Source organism: Arachis hypogaea, chromosome 11 (assembly GCF_003086295.3).
Source record: "Arachis hypogaea cultivar Tifrunner chromosome 11, arahy.Tifrunner.gnm2.J5K5, whole genome shotgun sequence".
NCBI classification, from domain to species: Eukaryota; Viridiplantae; Streptophyta; class Magnoliopsida; order Fabales; family Fabaceae; genus Arachis; species Arachis hypogaea.
The window spans coordinates 84,627,917-84,645,528 of NC_092046.1; the positions used below are offsets into that span (position 1 = coordinate 84,627,917).

Genomic DNA, 17,612 nt, shown 5'->3' on the forward strand with positions numbered 1-17,612 from the left:
TTGAGCTTAAGCCTCAATTAGTTTCTCTAATGCAGCAGAATTACAAGTTTCATGGACTTCCATTGGAAGATCCTCATCAGTTCTTAGCTGAATTCTTACAAATCTATGACACTGTTAAGACCAATGGGGTTGATCCCGAGGTCTACAGACTTCTGCTTTTCCCCTTTGCTGTAAGAGACAGAGCTAGGATATGGTTGGATTCACAACCTAAAGAAAGCCTGAACTCTTGGGAGAAGTTGGTCAATGCTTTCTTGACCAAATTCTTTCCACCTCAAAAGATGAGCAAGCTTAGAGTGGAAGTCCAAACCTTTAGACAGAAGGAAGGTGAATCCCTCTATGAAGCTTGGAAAAGGTACAAGCAATTGATCAGAAGGTGTCCTTCTGACATGCTTTCAGAATGGAGCATCTTATATATATTCTATGATGGTTTATCTGAATTGTCCAAGATGTCATTGGACCACTCTGCTGGTGAATCTCTTTATCTGAAGAAAACACCTGCAGAAGCCCAGGAACTCATTGAAATGGTTGCAAATAACCAGTTCATGTATACTTCTAAAAGAAATCCTATGAATAATAGGATGACTCAGAAGAAAGGAGTTCTTGAGATTGATACTCTGAATGCCATATTGGTTCAGAATAAAATATTAACTCAGCAAATCAATATGATTTTTCAGAATCTGACTGGAATGCAAGCTGCATCTGGCAGTACTAAAGAAGCCTCCTCTGAAGGAGAAGCTTATGACCCTGAGAATCTTGCAATGGAAGAGGTGAATTACATGGGAGAATCCTATGAAAACACTTACAATCCTTCATGGAGGAATCATCCTAATTTCTCATGGAAGAATCAACAGAAGCCTCAACAAGGTTTCAATAATAATAATGGTGGGAGAAATAAGTTTGGCAATAGCAAGCCTTTTCCATCATCTTCTCAACAACAGACAGAGAATTCTAAGCAGAGCCTCTTTGACTTAGCAACCATAGTCTCTGATCTATCTAAGACCACTCTTAGTTTCATGACTGAAACAAGGTCCTCCATCAGAAATTTGGAGGTACAAGTGGGTCAGCTGCGTAAAAGAGTTACTGAAATCCCTCCTAGTACTCTCTCAAGCAATACAGAAGAGAATCCAAAGAGAGAGTGCAAGGCCATCAATATACCCAAAGTGGCCGAACCTATAGAGGAGGAAGAGGCAGTGATTTCCAGTGAGAAAGACCTCAATGGACGTCCACTGACCACTAAGGAGTTCCCTAATGAGGAACCAAAGGAGTCTGAGGCCCATACAGAGACCATAGAGATTCCACTGAACTTACTGTTGCCATTCATGAGCTCTGATGAGTATTTCTCCTCTGAAGAGGATAAAGATATTGTTGAAGAGCAAGTTGCTCAGTATCTAGGAGAAATCATGAAGCTGAATGCCAAGTTATTTGGTAATGAGACTTGGGAGGATGAACCTCCATTGCTCATCAATGAACTGAATGCCTTGGTTCAACTGAAATTATCTCAGAAGAAACTGATCCCGGAAAGTTCTTAATACCTTGTACCATTGGCACCATGACCTTTGAGAAGGCTTTGTGTGACCTGGGGTCAGGAATAAACCTCATGCCACTCTCTGTATTGGAGAAACTAGGGATCTTTAAGGTGCAAGCTGCAAGAATCTCATTAGAGATGGCAGACAGATCAATAAAACAGGCTTATGGACTTGTAGAGGATGTCTTAGTAAAGGTTGAAGGCATGTACATCCCTACTGACTTCATAATCCTAGACACTGGGAAGGAAGAGGATGAATCCATTATCCTTGGAAGACCCTTCATAGCCACAGCAAGAGCTGTGATTGTTGTGGACAGAGGAGAGTTAGTCCTTCAATTGAATGAGGACTACCTTGTGTTTAAGGCTCAAGGATCTTCTTCTGTAACCATGGAGAGGAAGCATGAAAAGCTTCTCTCAATACAGAGTCAAATTGAGCCCCCACACTTAACTTCTAAGTTTGGTGTTGGGAGGCCACCATTAAGCTCTGAGTCTCTGTGAAGCTCTCTAAGAGCTCACTGTCAAGCTATTGACATTAAAAAAGCGCTTATTGGGAGGCAACACAATGTTATTTAATTATATTTATTTTTATAGACATTTGTTTTCCATTGTCATGTTATGTTTTCTTTAGGTAGATGATCATGTGGAGTCACAAAAATAGCTGCAGAATTAAAGCGGAATAAAAAACAGCATAAAAAATAGCACACCCTGAAGGATAGGCTTACTGGCGTTTAAACGCCAGTAAGGATAGCAGAATGGGCATTTAACGCTCAGTCTGGTAGCATTCTGGGCTTTAAACGCCAGAATTGGCAGACAGACTGGCGTTTAACGCCAGAAAAGGGTGTCTGGATGTCTGGCTGGCGTTAAACGCCAGAATTGGCAGACAAACTGTCGTTTAACGTCAGAAAAGGGTGTCTGGTTGGCGTTAAACGCCAGAAAAGGGCATCAGCCTGTCGTTTAATGCCAGAAAAGGTAGCAGAGATGGCATTAAATGCCAGAAATGGCACACAAAGGGTGTTTAAACGCCAGAAAGGTGCAGGGACCAGAATTCCTTGACACCTCAGCATCTGTAGACCCCACAGGATCCCCACCCACCCCACCTCTTCTTCTCTCATCTTCACACCTTTCCATAACACTCTTCCCAGAATAACCCTTGACCAATCACATCAATACCTATTTCCTAAACACCATTCACCTATCAAATCCTACCCTCTTCCCCATAATCTCTTTACCACTCACATCCATCCACTACTCCCCAAAAACCCATCATAAAACCCCACCTATGTCACCATTCAAATTCAAAACATTTCCCTCCCAAACCCAACCCCTTCATGCACGACTTCCCTCTCTCTCTTACCCTATAAATACCCCTCCTTACCACCTTCAATTTCACACATCATAAACACTTAAACCCTCCCTTGGACGAATCCAAAACACCCCTCTATCTCCTCCATTTCTTCTTCTTCTCCTCATTTCTTTCTTCTTTTGCTCGAGGATGAGCAAACCTTTTAAGTTTGGTGTGGGAAAAAGCTCTGCTTTTTATTTTTCCATAACCATTAATGGCACCTAAGGCCGGAGAAACCTCTAGAAAGAGGAAAGGGAAGGCAATTGCTTCCACCTCCGAGTCATGGGAGATAGAGAGATTCATCTCAAAAGTCCATCAAGACCACTTCTATGAAGTTGTGGCCAATAAAATGGTGATCACCGAGGTCCCCTTCATGCTCAAAAAGAGTGAATATCCGGAGATCCGATGTGAGGTTCGAAAAAGAGGTTGGGAAGCTCTCACAACCCCATCCAACAAGTCAGAATCTTAATGGTTTAAGAGTTCTATGCTAATGCATGGATCACTAAGAACCATGATCAAAGTGTGAACCCGAACCCAAAGAATTGGCTCATAACGGTTCGGGGGAAATACTTGGATTTCAGTCCGAAAACTGTAAGGTTGGCATTCAACTTGCCAATAATGAGAGGAGATCCTTATCCTTTCACTAGAAGAGTCAACTTTGATCAAAGGTTAGACCAAGTCCTCATGGACATCTGTGTGGAAGGAGTGCAATGGAAGAGAGACTCCAAAGGCAAGCCGGTTCAACTGAGAAGGCTTGACCTCAAGCCCGTGGCTAGAGGATGGTTAGAGTTCATCCAACGCTCTATCATTCCTACTAGCAACCAGTCTGAAGTTACTGTAGACCGGGCTATCATGATCCATAGTATCATGATTGGAGAGGAAGTAAAAGTTCATGAGATCATATCTCTAGAACTATACAAGGTGACTGACAAACCCTCCACTTTGGCAAGGTTAGCCTTTCCTCACTCATCTGTCACCTATGCAATTCAGCCGGAGTTGTCATAGAGGAAGACATCCTCATCGAAGGGGACAAGCCCATCACTAAGAAGAGGATGGAGCAAACAAGAGAGCCTACTCATGGACCTCAACAAGAGCATGAGAAAATTCCTCATCAAGAAATCCCTGAGATGCCTCAAGGGATGCACTTTTCTCCACACAACTATTGGGACAACTCAACACCTCTTTAGGAGATTTGAGTTCAAACATAGAGCAATTAAGAATGGAGTACCAAGAGCACTCCATTATCCTCAATGAAATCAGAGAGGACCAAAAGGCCATGAGAGAGGAGCAACAAAGGCAAGGAAGAGACATAGAGGAGCTCAAGCACTCCATAGGATCTTCAAGAGGAAGAACTAGCCGCCGTCACTAAGGTGGACCCGTTCTTTAATTTCCTTGTTCTTATTTTTCTATTTTTTGGTTTTTATGCTTTATGTTTTGTCTATATTTTTGTCTTTATTATATGATCATTAGTGTTTAGTGTCTATGTATTAAAGATATGAATGTTCCATAAATCTTTCACCTTTCTTAAATGAAAAATGTTTTCTGAAAAAAAAGAAAAAGAAGTACATGAATTTCGAAATTTATCTTGAAATTAGCTTAATTATTTTGATGTAGTGGCAATACTTTTTATTTTTTGAATGAATGCTTGAACAATGAATATTTTTGATAGTGAAGTTTATGAATGTTAATATTGTTGGCTCATGAAAGAATAATGAAAAAAGAGAAATATTATTGATAATCTGAAAAATCATAAAATTGATTCTTGAAGCAAGAAAAAGCAGTGAAAAACAAAAAGCTTGCGAAAAAAAATGGCGAAAAAAATAAAGAAAAAGAAAGCAAAAGAAAAAGCAAGCAGAAAAAGCTAATAACCCTTTAAACCAAAAGACAAGGGTAAAAAGGATCCAAGGCTTTGAGCATTAATGGATAGGAGGGCCCAAAGGAATAAAATCCTGGCCTAAGCGGCTAAATCAAGCTGTCCCTAACCATGTGCTTGTGGCGTGAAGGTGTCAAGTGAAAAGCTTGAGACTGAGCGGTTATAGTCGTGGTCCAAAGCAAAATGAATGTGCTTAAGAGCTCTGGGCACCTCTAACTGGGGACTCTAGCAAAGCTGAGTCACAATCTGAAAAGGTTCACCCAGTTATGTGTCTGTGGCATTTATGTATCCGGTGGTAATACTGGAAAACAAAATGCTTAGGGTCACGGCCAAGACTCATAAAGTAGCTGTGTTCAAGAATCAACATACCAAACTAGGAGAATCAATAACACTATCTGAATTCTGAGTTCCTTTTGATGCCAATCATTCTGAACTTCAAAGGATAAAGTGAGATGCCAAAACTGTTCAGAAGCAAAAAGCTACTAGTCCCGCTCATCTAATTGAAACTAATCTTCATTGATATTTTGAAATTTATTGTATATTCTCTTCTTCTTATCCTATTTTGTTTTTAGTCGCTTGGGGACAAGCAATAATTTAAGTTTGGTGTTGTGATGAGCGGATAATTTATACCCTTTTTGGCATTATTTTTACATAGTATTTAGTATATTTTAGTTACTTTTTATTATATTTTTATTAGTTTTTATGCAAAAAATCACATTTCTAGACTTTACTATGAGTTTGTGTGTTTTTCTATAATTTCAGGTATTTTCTGGCTGAAATTGAGGGACCTAAGCAAAAATCTGATTCAGAGGTTGAGAAAGGACTACAGATGCTGTTGGATTCTGACCCTCCTGCACTCGAAGTGGATTTTCTGGAGCTACAGAAACCCAATTGACGCTCTCTCAATTAAGTTAGAAAGTAGACATCTTGGGCTTTCCAGGAATGTATAATAGTCCATACTTTGCCCGAGATTTGATGGCCCAAACTGGCGTTCAAACGCCCACCAGAGACCCTTCTCTGGCGTAAAACGCAAGAACTGGCACCAGAACTGGAGTTAAACGCCCAAACTGGCATCCAAGCTGGCGTTTAACTCTAGAAATGGCCTATGCACGTGTAATGCTCAATGCTCAGCCCAAGCACACACCAAGTGGTCCTCGGAAGTGGATTTCTGCACAATCTGCACTTAGTTACTTATTTTCTGTAATCCCTAGTAACTAGTTTAGTATAAATAACACTTTTTACTATTGTATTAGGAGATTATGATATTATCATCTTTGGACTTGGAGGCTGGCCATTCGGCCATGCCTAGACCTTTTTCTCTTATGTATTTTCTACGGTGGAGTTTCTACACCTCATAGATTAAGGTGCAGAGCTCTGCTGTTCTTCATGAATTAATGCAAGCACTATTGTTTCTCTTTCAATTCATGCTTACTTCTTCTCTAAGATATACTCTCGTAGTTAATTCAGTTAAGTCAGAATGAAGGGGTGACCCGTGACAATCACCCATTATCTTTGTTACTCGCTTAGCCAAGATCCGCGTGCCTGACAACCACAAGCGGTCTACATGATGTTCAATGTAGTCATTGGATGACAGCCAGAGTATATTCTCTTGGGTCTCTGATTCACGGACCGAGTCCGTGAGATTAGAACCTTCGTGGTATAGGCTAGAACTAATTGGCAGCATTCCTGAGATTCGGAAATTCTAAACCTTGTCTGTGGTATTCCGAGTAGGATCTGGGAAGGGATGACTATGACGAGCTTCAAACTCGCGATTGTTGGGCGCAGTGACAGTGTGCAAAAGGATAGAGAGATCCTATTCCGACGCTAGTGAGAACCGACAGATGATTAGCCGTGCGGTAGCTGTACCTCGTATTTTTCATCCGAGACGAGAAATCTGACAGTTGATTAGCCGTGCAGAAACCGTACATGGTATTTTTCATCCGAGAGGATGATATAGCTTGCCATGGAAAGGAGCACGCATGATTGGAAGAAGATAATAGAAAAGCAGAGGTTCAGAAGCAACAAAGCATCTCCAAACGCTTATCTGAAATTCCCACCAATGAATTACATAAGTATTTTATTTTATTTTATGTTTTATTTATCTTTTAATTATCAAAACCTCATAACCATTTGAATCCGCCTGAGTAAGATTTACAAGATGACCATAGCTTGCTTCAAGCCGACAATCTCTGTGGGATCGACCCTTACTCATGTAAGGTATTACTTGGACGACCCAGTGCACTTGCTGGTTAGTTGTGCGGAGTTGTGAAAAGTGTGATCACAATATCGTGCACCATCTACAGATAAAGAAGTCATAGGGACAAGCAACAAAACATAACCCTAAATAGCATCAAAGCACACGTTACAGAATGATCAAGCACAGCCAACGCAGAAAGATTCAAACTTTCCAACATGAACCCAAGCATGATCAAAACTTTTCAAAATCAAAACAATGCAAACACGAAAAAGAACGTTGTGGAAAGTAAACCAACCTGCAGAGAAGAAGGAGACGATAACTGATCAGAGATTGAAGCAAACAACCGAAACGACACTAGCAAATTACCTTTCGAGAAAAAGAAAGCGCAAAGATGCAACAGCGAAAGGGTAAGCAGAAGAGAAAGAGTTACAGCGAGTAAGAGAGGAGAAACTGAAAGAAGTTTTGAAATTCAAAATAAAGATGCAAAAGAGGGAAAGAAGGAACGGCAAAAGGAGTTAATAAGCATTAAACCCTCGCACGTTTCCAAGGAAACAAAAACATGCGCAATAATTAAAAGAGGAAACGTTCCGCATTCAAGCCACTAGTAGGAGTTCTATAAAATGCTCGAGGTCGGCTTCTCCAACAAAGAGATCGAAGTCTAAAAAAGGACACGACTCCAAAAGGAAGACCGCGCTCAAGAAGGGGCACTGTTCATGTCCTGGGTCGAGCTGTACGACCCGGGCTGATTAAAGACAAGTCGACCGACCTCTTCAGGTCTGGAATTCCCGACCTCTTCTCAAAGAGTTCGGCCAAATCGCTACAGAAAGCCCAAGCAGGCCCAAATAAAGGGACATAGCCCAATCTAAAGGCAACTAAAATCTAGAAAGATAAGTGCGGTTCCCTTTAAAGATAGGATGACTTCACTCAGAAGATAAGATAAGATAACTAACTTATCGTATCTGGAAAGGTCAGCCTACACTACTATAAATACACTGGAGCACCCAGGTATAACTCATACTCTGATTCTACAAAAAATCTGCTTAAAGCCCATGCTAACTTAAGCATCGGAGTCTCTTGCAGGTACCACCACTCTCCGGTGACGAAGGATTAGCATCATCTTCAGCTCCACCAGATCCAACAAGTCGGACACGACATCTCCGCCTACCACAGCAGATCTCATCCGAGATTGACCTTCAGTTTTAGGTAACCCTCGGAACAATTACCCAGCAAAATAGTACTAATTAATTAGAATTTATAATCAAATAATCAAAACTAACCAATAAATTAGTAGTGAGAACTAAATTTGCAAATAGAATCACAGTATTAACTACTGAGTTTACAAATAGATTAAAAAAACCAAACTGCAGTAACAAAAAATAGAATAAAAGTAGAATTTGAAATTTACAAGAACAGAACTAGAACATCATAAACAGAATTTAAAAACAAAAATCATAAAAACAAAATTTAAAATTTTTTAACCCTCGTAAACAAAACAAAAAAAATTTCAAACAAACACATAAACATAACAAAAATAATTGAATAAAATCAACGAAGTAAATTCATACAAAAAAACTAAACAAAAACATAAATAGAACAAAAAAATTGAATAAAATCAATGAAGCAAATTCATACATGACGCTGAGGCTCCATTGGAACTCTGGACGTGCACTGATGAAGGGAGAAATGGAGCACCACAGTGGCACGGCACTGACCACAATGCTGACTCGCTGAAGACCACGCTACCACTTCCTGCTATGGATGACAGTGCTGAGCAATGAGAATGACAATGCTAAACGGTGATGGAAGGACACGTGTGCCACGATGATGGTTCTCAATGCTAAAAAATCTAACCTTATTTTTTATTCAAAATGGTTCTCAATATGTTATTTGGTATTAAAATCGTCCTTTTGACTTTTTACGTACAAAAATTTCTGTGTTTGTTACTGGCAGTTATAAAAATAAATAAAACTAATAAATAAAAAATGAAATAAGAAAATGTAAATTTATATACAACACTTCAATCAAGGAACTAGGGCTTCTATCGCATGGCTTCCTGATGAGCGGATAATTCATACGCTTTTTGACATTGTTTTTAGTATGTTTTTAGTAAGATCTAGTTACTTTTAGGGATGTTTTCATTAGTTTTTATGTTAAATTCACATTTCTGGACTTTACTATGAGTTTGTGTGTTTTTCTGTGATTTCAGGTATTTTCTGGCTGAAATTGAGGGACTTGAGCAGAAATCAGATTCAGAGGTTGAAGAAGGACTGCTGATGCTGTTGGATTCTGACCTTCTTGCACTCAAAGTGGATTTTCTGGAGCTACAGAACTCGAAATGGCACGCTTCCAATTGCGTTGGAAAGTAGACATCCAGGGCTTCCCAGAAATATATAATAGTCCATACTTTGGCCAAGAATAGACGATGCAAACTGGCGTTCAACGCCAGCTCTCTGCCCAATTCTGGCGTCCAGCGCCAGAAAAGGATCCAAAACCAGAGTTGAACGCCAGAAATGGATCAAAACCTGGCGTTCAACTCCACAAATGGCCTCTGCATGTGGAAAGTTAAAGCTCAGCCCAAGCACACACCAAGTGGGCCCCGGAAGTGAATTTATGCATCAATTACTTACTCATGTAAACCCTAGTGACTAGTTTATTATAAATAGGACCTTTCACTATTGTATTAGACGTCTTTTTGACCATCTTTGGTCTCAGTTTTAATCCATTGTTCATCTTAGGAGACTATTGATCATGTTTTAGGGGGCTGGCCATCTCGGCCATGCCTGGACCTTCACTTATGTATTTTCAACGGTAGAGTTTCTACACTCCATAGATTAAGGTGTGGAGCTCTGCTGTTCCTCAAAGATTAATGCAAAGTACTTCTGTTTTCTATTCAATTCATCTTGTTTCGCTTCTAAGATACCCATTCGTACTTCAATCTGAATGTGATGAACGTGACAATCATCATCATTCCCTATGAACGCGTGCATGACAACCACTTCCGTTCTACATTAGAATTGAATGAGTATCTCTTAGATCTCCTAACCAGAATCTTCGTGGCGTAAGCTAGAATGATGGCGGCATTCAAGAGAATCCGGAAGGTCTAAGCCTTGTCTGTGGTATTCCAAGTAGGATTCAATGATTGGATGACTGTGACGAGCTCCAAACTCGCGATTGCAGGGCGTTAGTGACAGACGCAAAAGGATAGTAAATCCTATTCCAGCATGATCGAGAACCGACAGATGAATAGCCGTGCCGTGACAGGGTGCGTTGATCATTTTCACTGAGAGGATAAGATGAAGCCATTGACAAGGGTGAAGCCATTGACAAGGGTGATGCCTCTAGACGATTAGCCGTGCCGTGACAGGGCATTGGATCATTTTCCCGAGAGATGACCGAAAGTAGCCGTTGACAATGGTGATGTATCACATAAAGCTAACCATGGAAAGGAGTAAGACTGATTGGATGAAGATAGTAGGAAAGCAGAGGTTCAGAGGAACGAAAAGTATCTCCATTCGCTTATCTGAAATTCGTACCAACAATTTACATAAGTACCTCTATCCCTATTCTATTATTTATTTTCAAAAACCTATTACTGTTTTATATCCGCCTGACTGAGATTTACAAGGTGACCATAGCTTGCTTCATACCGACAATCTCCGTAGGATTCGACCCTTACTCACGTAAGGTATTACTTGGACGACCCAGTGCACTTGCTGGTTAGTTACACGGAGTTGTGAACCATGGTCTTGGCATCATGTTTTTGGCGCCATTTCCAGGGAAAGAAAGAGCAATGAATTTTACATAATTAAAGTGTAATCACGATTCCGCGTACCAAGTTTTTGGCACCGTTACCGGGGATTGTTCGAGTTTGGACAACTGACGGTTCATCTTGTTGCTCAGATTAGGTAACTTTCTTTTCGTTTTCTTTTCAAAAATTTTTCAAAAATATTTCAAAATTTTCTCATTTGTTTTTGAAAAAATAATATAAAAATGTTTTCAAAAATTTTATCCAAAATTTTTAAGAATGAATTCTAGTGTTTCATGAAACATGTTGAAGCCTGGCTGGCTGTAAAGCCATGTCTAATTCCTTTGGGAATGAGTATGTCAGGCGTGTCATGTCTGAATTACATGCTGAAGCTTGGCTGGCCATTGGCCATGTCTAGTGTTTTGGACCGGAGCTTTCATTGAAAGCTTGGCTGGCTAGTGAGCCATGTCTAATTCCTGGACTGAAGCTTTAGACTAAGAATGCAAGATTCCTGGAATTCATGTTAAAAATTTTGGAATCCTTATTTTTTCTTTTTCATATAATTTTTGAAAAAATCCAAAAAAATTAGAAAATCATAAAAATCAAAAACATTTTTTGTGTTTCTTGTTTGAGTCATGAGTCATGTCATAAGTTTGGTGTCATTTGCATGTGCATCTTGCATTTTTCGAAAATTTCATGCATTCATAGTGTTCTTCATGATCTTCAAGTTGTTCTTGGTAAGTCTTCTTATTTGATCTTGATGATTTTTTTTGTTTTGTGTTGTATGGTGTTTTTCATATGCATTCTTGAATTCTTAGTGTCTAAGCATTAAAGAATTCTAAGTTTGGTGTCTTGCATGTTTTCTTTGCATTAAAAGTTTTTCACAATTGTGTCTATGATGTTCATCTTGGCATTCATAGTGTTCTTGGTGTTCATCTTGACATTCATAGCATTCTTGCATGCATCACATGTTTTGATCTAAAAATTTCATGCATTGCATCATTTTAGTGTTTTTCTCTTGCATCATAAAAATTCAAAAATAAAAAAAATATATCTTTCCCTTTTTCTCTCATCAAATTCGAAAATTTGAGTTGACCTTTTAAAAAATTTTTAAAATCAAGTTGTTTCTTATGAGTCAAATCAAATTTTCAATTTGAAAATCTTATCTTTTTCAAAATCTTTTTCAAAAATCAAATCTTTTTCAAAAATTCTTAGTTATTTTCGAAAATTCCAAAAATATTTTTTTCAAAAATCTTTTTCTTATTTTTATATCAAATTTTCGAAAATAACATAATCAATTAATGTTTTGATTCAAAAATTTGAAGTTTGTTACTTGCTTGTTAAGAAAGATACAAACTTTAAGTTCTAGAATCATATCTTGTGATTTCTTATGAATCAAGTCATTAATTGAGATTTTAAAAATCAAATCTTTTTCAAAACTAATTTCTAAAATATCTTCTTATCTTACCTTTTTCAAAAAGTTGGTTTCAAAATATCTTTTCTAACCTCCTAACTTCTTATCTTTTCAAAATTTGTTTCAACTAACTAACTAACTTTTTGCTTGTTTCTTAACTTTTTCAAAACTACCTAACTAACTCTCTCTCTCTCTAATTTTCGAAAATATCTTCCCTCTTTTTCAAAAATTTCTTTTCAATTAACTAATTATTCTTAATTTTATTTTTTATTTTAAAAATTTTCGAAAAATACTAACATTTTTCAAAAACCATTTTCGAAAATCACTAACTCTTTTTCAAAAATTATTTTCGAAAATTCCTTCTCTCTCATCTTTTTCTATTTATTTATTCATCTACTAACATCTTATCTCACATCTCAACCCTCCTCACAGTTGTGTTTCTTCCATTATATTACATTCTTTGTCTCCCCCTCTTCTTCTACTCACACAAGGATCCCTATACTGTGGTATAAAGGATCTCTATTATTATTATTATTTTTCTGTGCCCTCTTCTTTGTCATATGAGCAGGAGCAAGGATAAAAACATTCTTGTGGAAGCAAATCCAGAACCTGAAAGGACTCTGAAAAGGAAACTAAGAGAAGCTAAAATACAACAATCCAGAGATAACCTTTCAGAAATTTTCGAACAGAAAGAGGAGATGGCAGCCGAAAATAATAATAATGTAAGGAAGATGCTTGGTGACTTTACTGCACCTAATTCCAATTTACATGGAAGAAGCATCTCCATTCCTGCCATTGGAGCAAACAACTTTGAGCTGAAACCTCAATTAGTTTCTCTGATGCAGCAGAACTGCAAGTTTCATGGACTTCCATTTGAAGATCCTTTTCAGTTCTTAACTGAATTCTTGCAGATATGTGATACTGTTAAGACTAATGGAGTAGATCCTGAAGTCTACAGGCTCATGCTTTTCCCTTTTGCTGTAAGAGACAGAGCTAGATTATGGTTGGATTCTCAACCCAAAGACAGCCTGAACTCTTGGGATAAGCTGGTCACGGCTTTCTTAGCCAAGTACTTTCCTCCTCAAAAGCTGAGCAAGCTTAGAGCTGATGTTCAAACCTTCAGACAGAAAGAAGGTGAATCCCTCTATGAAGCTTGGGAAAGATACAAACAGTTGACCAAAAAGTGTCCTTCTGACATGCTTTCAGAATGGACTATCCTGGATATATTCTATGATGGTTTATCTGAGCTATCAAAGATGTCACTGGACACTTCTGCAGGTGGATCCATTCACCTAAAGAAAACGCCTGCAGAAGCTCAAGAACTCATTGACATGGTTGCTAATAACCAGTTCATGTACACTTTTGAAAGGAATCCTGTGAGTAATGGGACGCCTATGAAGAAGGGAGTTCTTGAAGTTGATACTCTGAATGCCATATTGGCTCAGAATAAAATATTGACTCAGCAAGTCAATATGATCTCTCAGAGTCTGCATGGAATGCAAGCTGCATCCAACAGTACTCAAGAGGCTTCTTATGCAGAAGAAGCTTATGATCCTGAGAACCCTGCAATAGCAGAGGTAAATTACTTAGGTGAACCTTATGGAAACACCTATAACTCATCATGGAGAAATCATCCAAATTTCTCATGGAAGGATCAAAAGCCTCAACAAGGCTTTAATAATGGTGGAAGAAACAGGTTTAGCAATAGCAAGCCTTTTCCATCATCCACTCAGCAACAGACAGAGAACTCTGAACAAAATGCTTTTAATTTATCAAATCTAGTCTCTGATCTGTCCAAGGCCACTGTAAGTTTCATGAATGAAACAAGGTCTTCCATTAGAAATTTGGAAGCACAAGTGGGCCAGCTGAGTAAAAGGATCACTGAAATCCCTCCTAGTACTCTCCCAAGCAATACAGAAGAGAATCTAAAAGGAGAGTGCAAGGCCATTGACATAAGCACCATGGCCGAACCCAAAGAAGGAGAGGAGGACGTGAATCCCAAGGAGGAAGACCTCCTGGGACGTCCAGTGATCAATAAGGAGCTTCCCTCTGAGGAACCAAAGGACTCTGAGGCTCATCTAGAGACCATAAAGATTCCATTGAACCTCCTTATGCCCTTCATGAGCTCTGATGAGTATTCCTCTTCTGAAGAGAATGAGGATGTTACTGAAGAGCAAACTGCCAAGTTTCTTGGTGCAATCATGAAGCTGAATGCCAAATTATTTGGCATTGATACTTGGGAGGTTGAACCTCCATTGTTCATCAATGAACTAAGTGATCTGGATCAACTGACATTGCCTCAGAAGAGACAGGATCCTGGAAAGTTCATAATACCCTGTACCATAGGCAACATGATCTTTAAGGCTCTGTGTGACCTTGGTTCAGGAATAAACCTCATGCCCCTCTCTGTAATAGAGAAACTAGGAATCTATGGGGTGCAAGCTGCTAAAATCTCATTAGAGATGGCAGATAGTTCAAGAAAACAGGCTTATGGACAAGTAGAGGACGTGTTAGTAAAGGTTGAAGGCCTTTACATCCCTGCTGATTTCATAGTTCTGGATACTGGAAAGGAAGAGGATGAATCCATCATCCTAGGAAGACCTTTCCTGGCCACAACAAGAGCTGTGATTGATGTTGACAGAGGTGAAATAGTCCTTCAATGGAATGAGGACTCCCTTGTGTTTAAAACTCAAGGATCTCCCTCTGCAACCATGGAGAGGAAGCATAAAAAGCTTCTCTCAAAGCAGAGTCAACCAGAGCCCCCACAGTCAAACTCTAAGTTTGGTGTTGGGAGGCCACAACCAAACTCTAAGTTTGGTGTTGAACTCCCATATCCAAACTCTAAGTTTGGTGTTGGAGAGTCTCAACAAAGCTCTGCACATCTGTGAGGCTCCATGAGAGCCCACTGTCAAGCTACTGACATTAAAGAAGCGCTTGCTGGGAGGCAACCCAATTATTATCTAACTATATTTTTCTTAGTTATATGTCTTTATAGGTTCATGATCATGTGGAGTCACAAAATAAATATAAAAATTGAAAACGGAATCAAAAACAGCAGAAGAAAAAATTACACCCTGGAGGAGCATCTGTCTGGCGTTCAGCGCCAGAACAGAGCATGGTTCTGGCGCTGAACGCCCAAAATGAGCAGCTTCTGGGCGCTGAATGCCAGAACAGGCATGGTTCTGGCATTCAACGCCAGAAATGGCACACAAATGGGCGTTGAACGCCCAAAATGGCCACCAACCTGGCGCTGAACGCTTAGAGTTGTGTGCAAAGGCATTTTTACATGCCTAATGGGTGCAGGGATGTAAATCCTTGAACACCTCAGGATCTGTGGACCCCACAGGATCCACTCAGGATCTGTGGACCCCACAGGATCCACTCAGGATCTGTGGACTCCACAGGATCCCCACCTACCTCCACTTACTTCTTCTCACCACTCTCTTTCACACAACCCCATAAACACTCTTCCCCAAAAACCCTTCACCAATCACCTCAATCTCTCTTCCCCATCACCTCTTCACCACTCACATCCATCCACTCTTCCCCATAAACCTACCTCATAAACCCCACCTACCTTCAAAATTCAAAACCAATTTCCCACCCAAACCCACCCATATGGCCGAAACCTTCCCCCCTCCCTTCCCTATATAAAGCCCTCCATTCTTCTTCAAATTCACACACCACAACCATCTCTTCTCCTCTTGGCCGAAACCACATCTCCCTCTCCCTCTCCATATTTCTTCTTCTTCTTCTTCTTCTATTCTTTTGTTTATTGCTTGAGGGCGAGCAATATTCTAAGTTTGGTGTGGTAAAAGCATAGCTTTTTTGTTTTTCCATTACCATTGATGGCATCTAAGACCGGAGAATCCTCTAGAAGAGGGAAAGGGAAGACAAAAGCTTCCACCTCCGAGTCATGGGAGATGGAAAGGTTCATCTCCAAAGCCCATCAAGACCACTTCTATGATGTTGTGGCCAAGAAGAAGGTAATCCCTGAGGTCCCTTTCAAACTCAAAAGAAATGAGTATCTGGAGATCCGACATGAAATTCAAAGAAGAGGTTGGGAAGTTCTAACAAATCCCATCCAACAAGTCGGCATCCTAATGGTTCAAGAGTTCTATGCTAATGCATGGATCACCAAGAACCATGATCAAAGTAAGAACCCGGATCCAAAGAACTATGTTACAATGGTTCGGGGGAAATACTTAGATTTTAGTCCGGAGAATGTGAGGTTGGCGTTCAACTTGCCAAACATGGAAGAGAACGCACGCCCCTACACAAGGAGAGTCAACTTTGATCAAAGGTTGGACCAAGTCCTTATGGACATATGTGTAGAAGGAGCTCAATGGAAGATTGACTCCAAAGGCAAGCCGGTTCAACTAAGAAGATTGGACCTCAAGCCTGTAGCTAGAGGATGGTTGGAGTTCATTCAATGCTCAATCATTCCCACTAGCAACCAGTCTGAAGTTACTATAGACCGGGCCATCATGATCCATAGCATCATGATTGGAGAAGAGGTGGAAGTTCATGAGATTATACCTCAAGAACTCTACAAGGTGGCTGACAAGTCCTCCACTATGGCAAGGTTAGCCTTTCCTCACCTCATTTGCCACCTATGCAATTCAGCTGGGATTGACATAGAGGGAGATATCCTCATTAAAGAGGATAAGCCCATCACTAAGAAAAAGATGGAGCAAGCAAGAGAGCCCAATCATGGAGCTCAAGAGGCGTATGAAGCTCATCACCATGAGATCCCGAAAATGCCTCAAATGCACTTTCCTCCACAAAACTATTGGGAGCAAACCAACACCTCCCTAGGAGAATTGAGTTCCAATATGGGACAACTAAGGGTGGAACATCAAGAGCACTCCATCATGCTTCATGAAATAAGAGAAGATCAAAAAGCAATGAGGGAGGAGCAACAAAGACAAGGAACAGACATAGAAGAGCTCAAGGACATCATTGGTTCCTCAAGAAGGAAACGCCACCATCACTAAGGTGGATTCATTCCTTGTTCTTATTTCTTCTGTTTTTCGTTTTCTATGTTATGTGCTTATCTGTGTTTGTGTCTTCATTACATGATCATTAGTAGTTAGTAACTTTGGCTTAAAGTTATGAATGTCCTATGAATCCATCACCTCTCTTAAATGAAAAAATGTTTTAATTCAAAAGAACAAGAAGTACATGAGTTTCGAATTTATCCTTGAACTTAGCTTAATTATATTGATGTGGTGACAATGCTTCTTGTTTTCTGAATGTATGCTTGAAAAGTGCATATGTCTTTTGAAGTTGTTGTTTAAGAATGTTAAATATGTTGGCTCTTGAAAGAATGATGACTAGGAGACATGTTATTTGATAATCTGAAAAATCATAAAAATGATTCTTGAAGCAAGAAAAAGCAGCAAAGAACAAAGCTTGCAGAAAAAAAAAATAGGCGAAAAAAAAATAGAAAGAAAAAGCAAGCAGAAAAAGCCAAAAGCTCTTAAAACCAAGAGGCAAGAGCAAAAAGCCAATAA

General features: G+C 39.5%; 2 non-coding genes across 2 annotated transcripts; both read right to left on the reverse strand.

Moving 5' to 3' along the window:
* Window positions 1-284: 284 nt before the first annotated feature.
* Window positions 285-392, reverse strand: LOC112725649 (small nucleolar RNA R71). Its single transcript, XR_003164742.1, has one exon. It is a non-coding gene; the product is annotated as a small nucleolar RNA R71 (small nucleolar RNA).
* A 12,798-nt stretch (window positions 393-13,190) lies between these two features.
* LOC112724619 (small nucleolar RNA R71) lies at window positions 13,191-13,298 on the reverse strand. The gene has a single exon (XR_003163774.1). It is a non-coding gene; the product is annotated as a small nucleolar RNA R71 (small nucleolar RNA).
* Window positions 13,299-17,612: the final 4,314 nt, after the last annotated feature.